This window comes from Pongo abelii, chromosome 12 (genome assembly GCF_028885655.2).
Source record: "Pongo abelii isolate AG06213 chromosome 12, NHGRI_mPonAbe1-v2.0_pri, whole genome shotgun sequence".
Taxonomy (NCBI): domain Eukaryota; kingdom Metazoa; phylum Chordata; class Mammalia; order Primates; family Hominidae; genus Pongo; species Pongo abelii.
Window position 1 is genome coordinate 29,671,779 of NC_071997.2, and position 8,288 is coordinate 29,680,066.

Here is an 8,288-nt window from a genome sequence, read left to right on the forward strand (position 1 = left end):
CCTGTAATCCCAGCACCTTGGGAGGCCGAAGCAGGTGTATCACCTGAGGTCAGGAGTTTGAGATCAGCCTGTCCAGGAGTTTGAGACCAGCCTGGCTAACATGGTGAAACTGTATCTCTACTAAAAATACAAAAATTAGCCGGGTATGGTGGCACACGCCTGTGATCCCAGCTACTCGGGAGGCTGAGACAGGAGAATCACTTGAACCCCGGAGGTGGAGGTTGCAGTGAGCTGAGATCATGCCACTGCACTCCAGCCTGGGTGACAAGAGTGAAAGTTCATCTCAAAAAAAAAATAAATAAATAAACCATGACAACAATAATATAAAAGGAGGGAGAGTAGCAAATAAAACTAAAATAGCATAACATTGTTTCATTGTGTGGGAAGGGATTAAAATTGGAACTGAAAGTATACTACCTCCTTGCAGTCCAGACAAGATGGTGTGGATTCATCTCTCTCTGCTCCTACCCACTAAGGACAACTGGATAAACCCTGGATATATATATATATATTTTTTGGTTGCCAACTGAATATCTCCTTTGGAGATGTCAAATGTGGTAGAAAGATGACACACTGGCTTGGAAACCTAAGACTGGAGAAATGGCACTGTGGCAGGTGCCCTGTGTGTTCCCTGCCCCCTTCCCCCTCCCCATCAGAAGATGACTCAAACCTGGAGTTTTCTGACCCTTGATGTAGCAACCGAAAGCAGCCCAGGTTAGCTTATCTTCCCCTGTCTCTAATGGAAGTCCATCTGATTGCATCAGGTAAGCCTGACACCATGAGCAAGGAGATCACTGGGGATCAGCCAACAATAAACAACTAACTACTATTAATACTTCCCTGCTAGGCTTGAGACTCGCCTATTCCACCAGAGAGATCCCAGGAGGGTGGGACTGAGGAACCCCTTCTGCTCTGATACGGTTTTGCTGTGCCCCCACCCAAATCTCATCTTGAATTGTATCTCCCATGATTTCCACATGTTGTGGGAGGGACCCAGTGGAAGATAATTGAATCATGGGGGTGGTTTCACCTGACTGTTCTCGTGGTAGTAAATAAGTCTCATGAGAGCTGGTGGTTTTATAAGAGGAAACCCCTTTTGCTTGGTTCTCATTCTCTCTTTGCTGCCGCCATGCAAGATGTTCCTTTTGCCCTCCGCCGTGATTGTGAAGCCTCCTCAGCCATGTGGAACTGTGAGTCCATTAAACCTCTTTTTCTTTATAAATTACCTAGTCTTGGGTATGTCTTTATCAGCAGCATGAGAACAGACTAATACATGCCCCATCAGATACTAGGGTCAATGAAAACAGCACCACGAAGGTTCTGAATATTAAGTTGTAGGCCATGAAAGTAGGACACAATCTGCATGATAATTAAACAGGGTGACTTCTCATTAAAATAAAGGATTTTATAAGACCCAGAGTCTCTTAACATAACAGATAAAATGCTAAGGATATAATTTTAAAAATCACCTGTGGGAAAGAACAAAGAAAATCTGAATTTGAAAATCAAACAACTGACATCAAGACAGAGATGATTTCTAGGGTGGAATTATCTGACAAGTACTTTAAAGCAGTCTTCAGAAGTCTTCAAAAATCAATGACAAATTATCTTAAATGAAATGAATAGAAAATCTCAGCCAAAAAATAAAAGTTATAAAAAGGAGCTAAACAAACATTACTGAACTGAAAAATACAATAGATATTTTAGAAACTTCCAAAGGACAGAATCAGTGAATTTGAGGACAAATTGATAAGCTCTTCCAGTCTGAATAACAGAGAGGAGAAAGACAAAAAAAAAAAAAAAAAAAAAGAAAAGAAATAACAGAGCTTCACAGATTTGTGATAAATAACAAAAGATCAAACATTCATGTCAAACGGAATTCCAAAAAGAGGAAAGAATGTGAGCCTGACAAAATATTCAAAGATACAATGTCTGAAAACTTGCAAATTTGATTAAAAACACAAACTACAGATTTAAGAAATCGAACAGACCCCAAATAGAATAAACCCAAAGAAAATGACATCAAGACACATTGTATTTGTTTTCTATTGCTATCATAACAAATTGCCACAAACTTGAAACAACACAAATTTCTTATCTCTGGTTCTGTAAGTCAGAAGTCCAATTCAGAGCTCACTGCATTCCTGTCTGGAGACTCTGGGGAGAATCTGTTTTCTTAAGTTTTTGAGAGTGTAGAGGCAGCCCATGCTTCTTGGTTCATGGCCCCCTCCTCCATCTTCAAAGCCAGCCGTGTTACATTTCTCTAGCCTTTCTTCAGTCATCATGTCTGTCTCTGAACACAACAGTTAAAAAATTAGGTTGTGGCCAACCAGGTAAACCAGGAAAATCTTTCCGTCTCAGAATGTTTAACCGAATTCCATCTACAAAGTGCATTTTGCAATGTAAGCTAATATATTCACAGGTACTGGGGATTAGGGTGTGGACAACTTTGGGGGCCATGATTCTGCCTACCACACACATCATAATTAAACTTCTGGAAACTAAAGGCAATAACAATAGTAATAATCTTGGCCAGGTGCTGTGGCTCACGCCTGTAATCCCAGCACTTAGGGAGGCCAAGGTGGGTAGATCACTTGAGGTCAGGAGTTCGAGACCAGCCTGGCCAACATGGTAAAACCCTGTCTCTACTAAAAATACAAAAAATAAAAATAAAAATAAAAATTAGCTGGGTGTTGTGGCGCATGCCTGTGATCCCAGCTACTCAGGAGGCTGAGGCAGGAGAATCATTTGAACCTGGGAGGCAGAAGTTGCTGTGAGCAGAGATAACGCCACTGCACTCCAGCCTGGGTGACAGAGTGAGACTCCGTCTCGAAAAAAAAATATGGCTGGGCATGGTGGCTCATGACAGTAATCCCAGCACTTTGGGAAGCTGAGGTGGGTGGATCATGAGGTCAAGAGATCAAGACCATCCTGGCCAACATGGTGAGACCCTTTCTCTACTAAAAAAAAAGACAAAAATTAGCTGGGCATGGTGGTGCACACCAGCAGTCCCTGCTACTCGGGAGGCTGAGGCAGGAGAATCACTTAAACCTAGGAGGTGGAGGTTGCAGTGAGCCAAGATCATGCCACTGCCCTCCAGCCTGGTGACAGAGCGAGACTCCATCTCAAAAAAATAAATAAATAAATAAAAGTAAATAAAAAATAAAAACAATCGTGAACAAAGCCTATGGTAACATAGGAAAAAGCAGTCTTTTTCTTATTCTCTACTCTCACAGTCTTTTTCCTACTCTGTAATCTCATACAGTCACTTGTAAAAGTTCTCAGAACCAAAATGGTATCACTTGTGTTAGAAAACAAACAAACAAAACAAAACAAAAAACTAACAAATAGATCCCGGAAAGGCCATATGGGAGAGTTCTCATGCATAAATCCCTGATAAAAACTATTACAAAAAATTCTGCAAAAACTGCAACCTTGCACAAAGGCTATGACTACACAAAAACTATACAGGACATTGCGAGGACATCTGCCCAGCAACTGCCTGTCCAACCCCAGACTGGTGCCATTCTTGTTACTGATCCTTGTAGCCAAGGATAATTATGTCAAAAAATATATTATCCTACCAATTTTTCCTTTAAAAACCTTGTCTTCCTTTGCCTCCCAAAATACACACGTAGTTTACTATGGCATGCATATTCCTGTTACAATGCCGTATTCCTAAATAAATGTCATTTTCTTTTAAAGAGCCTCTCTGTTTTTTATTTAGTTCTGTCAACACTTTTGACACAAGATATGGGGTAGGGGGATTCCAACACACCAATCAACTTTCTGGAAAATTCTCCAGAGGCTACAAGCTGCATATCCTCTAATTTAACTCGATTCTGACACTATATACCTGGAGGCAGCATTAGATCCCATGTCAAGGATCAGTTCCACAAACTTGTCCCACTTCAGATGCCACTGAAGCCACTGACTGGCTATGAATCCAGGTTCCCTTTAATGCCTCCTTGAGTTTGATTAATCGCTAGAGTGGCTCACAGAACTCAGGGAAACACTTTACTTATATTTACCAGTTTATTAACAAAGGCTATAGCAGAGGAAACAGATGAGTAGCTGGATGGAGACATGTATAGGTAAGGCATGTAGGAAGAGGTGTGGGGCCTCCAGGCCCTCTCTGGATGTGCCACTCTCCAGGAACCTCCACATGTTCAGGTATCTGGAAGCTCATCTGAAGTAGTTGGGTTTTTATGCAGGCCTCATTACACAGGCATGTTTGATTATATCATTGGCCACTGGAGATTAATTCAACCTTCAGCCCCTCTCCTCTTTCCAGAGGTCAGGAGGATGGGGATAAAAGTTCTTACTTCCTAATCACATAGTTAGTTACCCCTGGCAACTGGTCCCCATGCTGAGGTTATTCAGGAGCCCACTAAGAGTCACCTCATCTGAACTGAAGATGCTTTGGTCACCCAGGAAATTCCCAGGGACTTAGGAGCTCTGTGTCAGGAATCTTAGTCAAAGGCCAAAATTAGAACAGAAGATTCTCCTAGTATCCCTATTGCTCAGGAAATCACAGGGGTTTCAGGAGCTCTATGCCAGGGACTGAGAGAAGATACTAATATAAGTATTTCCTATTATTTCACATAGCCAGAGATAAATGGTACATCACCTATAGGGAAACACCAATTCAGAGAACAGTGGATTTCATCTGACACTACAGAGATCAGAAGGAAGTGGCACAGCAGTCTTCACATGCTGAAAAAAAAAAACAAAAAAAAACCTCTGTTAACTGTGAATTTAATATTGGATAAGACTATTTTTGAGGAATAAAGGAGAAGTAAAGACATTCTCAGATGAAGGAAAACTAAAAGAATTTGTCATTAGTAGACCTAATATTAAAGATTGGCTAAAGAAAGTTATTCAAACAGAAAGAAAATGCTAATAGAAGAAATCTTGGAGCATCAGAAAGGAAGACAGAATGACAGAAAAAACAAGGGTCTAAAGGTACACCACAGGCTAGCCTCTTCCTCTTGAATTGTAGAATCATACATTTTATTTTTAAAATCATATTTGATGATTGAAACAAAAAGTAAGACACCATTTGAAACTCAAGACAATTATATTTAAAAGTGAGAAAAGCTAAGGGGCCTAAATGGAAGAGGGGTTTACGTATTTGACCAGCAGTTACAAGGAAGCAGTGTCGTTCGTCTGGGGTAATACCTGGAGTTCGTTGCCTCATGCCAAGGAAATCAAGGACACGGACACGTGTGGAGTGAGGTTAAGAGCGGAGGTTTAATACACAAAAGAAAGAGAAAAGAGAATAGTTCTCTCTCCTGCAGAGACAGAAAGGTGCCCTACGGGTCTTCTGGTTTTGTGGTGAAGTGCCTGGGGTTATATAGACTGGCTTGAGGAGGTGGTGCTTGATTTACATAGGGGCCAAAGATTGGTTGGACCAGGTGTGACGTTTATGTAGCACATGAAGAAGCTGGCCACCCCACCCTAATCTTCTTATTACGCAAATGCGTTTTCTACTTGGCTGGTGCCATGTTGTCTGCTCCTTACTGTGGGCAGGGAAAAGTGCCGATGGAGTTGCCATGTTAAACATGCGTGGCCCCCAGGTAGCCTTTTCCTATTGGCACAGCTGCTGGTATTCACCCATGCAAGCTTCCAGTTTGCTTATCTGCGTCTGCAGCTCAATTTTACAGACTGTGCTTTGTCAGAAAAGCAATGATTTGGGGGCTGCTTTTCATTAAAAGGAAAACCTTACCAAGGACTTCCTTACCCTTACTACCTGCTTAAATAATTTCATTTTTTCTTTTTCTTTTTTGAGATGGAATCTCGCTCTGTCACCAAGCTGGAGTGCAGTGGTCCGATGTCGGCTCACTGCAATCTTGGCCTCCTGGGTTCAAGCGATTCTCCTGCCTCAGCCTCCCGAGTAGCTAGGATTACAGGCACGTGCCACCGTACCCAACTAATTTTTGTATTTTTAGTAGAGACAGGGTTTCACCATGTTGGCCAGGATGGTCTCGATCTCCTGACCTCATGATCCACCCATCTTGGCCTCCCAAAGTGCTGGGATTACAGGCATGAGCCACCGTGCCCAACCAATAATTTCTTTTTAACTCCTATATCAACAACATGTTGCTAACAGTAAATGGTGAAAAATTTCACGTATACAAAAGTTATACAAATAGAAACACTCAAAAACATTATAAACAAATCAAGACGAATTTCTTTAAAAAAAATTCAAGTAATCCACAGGAAGACCAGAAAAGTAAAACTGAGCAAGAAACATAGGAAACTGAAAAAAATAAATAAAGTGGTAGACACAAGCACAAACATATGAATAATTACCTCAAATGTAGGCCAGGCACAGTGGCTCATGCCTGTAATCCCAGCACACTTTGGGAGGCCAAGGTGGGCAGATCATCTGAGGTCAGGAGTTCGAGACCAGCCTGGCCAACCTGGTGAAACCCCATCTCTACTAAAAATACAAAAAATTAGTTGGGTGTGGTGTCACGTGCCTGTAGTCCCAGCTACTCCAGAGGCCAAGGTAGGAGAATTGCTTAAACCTGGGAGGTGGAGGTTGCAGTGAGCCAAGATCATGCCACTGTACTCCAGCCTGGGCAACAGAGTGAGATCCATCTCAATAATAATAATAATAATAATAATAATAATAATTACCTCAAATGTAAATGGTCTAAGTAAACCAAAAGACAGAGATATTAGGGAAACAAGCCCCCAATATTCAACGTGGGTCCTTTTCTATTTTCCCTAAGTGTCGGCCAATCTGAGAAATAAAGGGAAAGAGTACAAAAGAGAAATTTTAAAGCTGGGTGTCCGGGGGAGATATCACATGTCGGCAGGTTCCATGATGCCCCCCAAGCTGCAAAACCAGCAAGTTTTTATTAGTGATTTTCAAAGGGGAGGAAGTATACGAATAGGGTGTGGGTCACAGAGAGCACATGCTTCACAAGGTAATAGAATATCACGAGGCAAATGGAGGCAGGGCGAGATCACAGAAGTGGGGTGAAATTAAAATTGCTAATGAAGTTTTGGGCACGCATTGTCATTGATAACATCTTATCAGGAGACAGGGTTTGAGAGCAGACAACCAGTCTGACCAAAATTTATTAGGTGGGAATTTCCTTGTCCTAATAGGCCTAGGAGCGCTACGGGAGACTGGGGCTTATTTCATCCCTTATCTACAACCGTAAAAGACAGACGTTCCCAGAGCGGCCATTTTAGAGACCTCCCCCTAAGAACGCATTCTCCTCAGGGATGTTCCTTGCTGAGAAAAAGAAGTCAGCAATATTTCTCCTATTTGCTTTTGAAAGAAGAGAAATATGGCTCTGTTTAGCCCGGCCCACAGGCAGCCAGACCTAATGGTTACCTCCCTTGTTCCCTGAACATCGCTGTTATCCTGTTCTTTTTTCAAGGTGCCCAGATTTCATATTGTTTAAACAATTTGTGCAGTTAACGTAATCATCACAGGGTCCTGAGGCGACATTCATCCTCAGCTTACAAAGATGACAGGATTAAGAGATTAAAGACCGGCATAGGAAACCACAAGAGTACTGATTGGGGAAGTGATAAATGTCCATGAAATCTTCACAATTTATGTTCTTCTGCCATGGCTTTAGCCGGTCCCTCCATTCGGGGTCACTGACTTCCTGCAACATCTCTCCCTTTCTTTTTATATAAATGTGCCACAGCGATGAAGCCTTGTTCGTTCTCTTGATTTTGACGCAAGATTCTTTGACTGGTCCGGCACACTAAAAACAAGCCAATTAAACAGAGAAACATAATTCCAAAATTTACTACAGTGGAGCCCCCAATAGACTTAATCCAAGTCGTGGGGTTTAGTCCATAAAGATTTTCTGCCACCTGATCTAACACCTCAGCTCCAGGCACGATGGATAAGTGAGCTTGAGAGGCTTCAAAAATTTGTTTCTTAAATTTAGTTATGTCCAATGACAAATTATCTTCCCTACCTAGAAGGTGTCCTTTGACCATTTCCCATGAATGATCAGTCTCATTATAGGAATACGGGGTGATACAGAAATCCAAAGTATTCCAATCGCACTGCATTTTCATGCGATGTTCGAGACTCACTACCTGATCTCCAAGCCAAATAACAGACTGTCTTAAATCATTAATTTGATTAGCCAATTTTTGATCAATGCCTTGTTGAGAATTCCCCATTTGGGTGGAATTGGCTTGCCAATCATTAACAAAATGAGCCATTTGAATAGATTGATGTAACACCATTCCGGCAGTGGTGGCCATTGCAGTGACTGTAATTAGGCCCATGATCACAGCGATTA

General features: G+C 41.8%; 1 long non-coding RNA gene across 1 annotated transcript; it reads right to left on the bottom strand.

Moving 5' to 3' along the window:
- Positions 1 to 1,835: 1,835 nt before the first annotated feature.
- Positions 1,836 to 6,561, bottom strand: LOC129057630 (uncharacterized). Its single transcript, XR_008522257.2, has 3 exons — positions 6,316 to 6,561; positions 4,631 to 4,716; positions 1,836 to 2,293 (listed from the first exon to the last, which is right to left on the bottom strand). It is a non-coding gene; the product is annotated as an uncharacterized LOC129057630 (long non-coding RNA).
- Between the last annotated feature and the right edge of the window lie 1,727 nt (positions 6,562 to 8,288).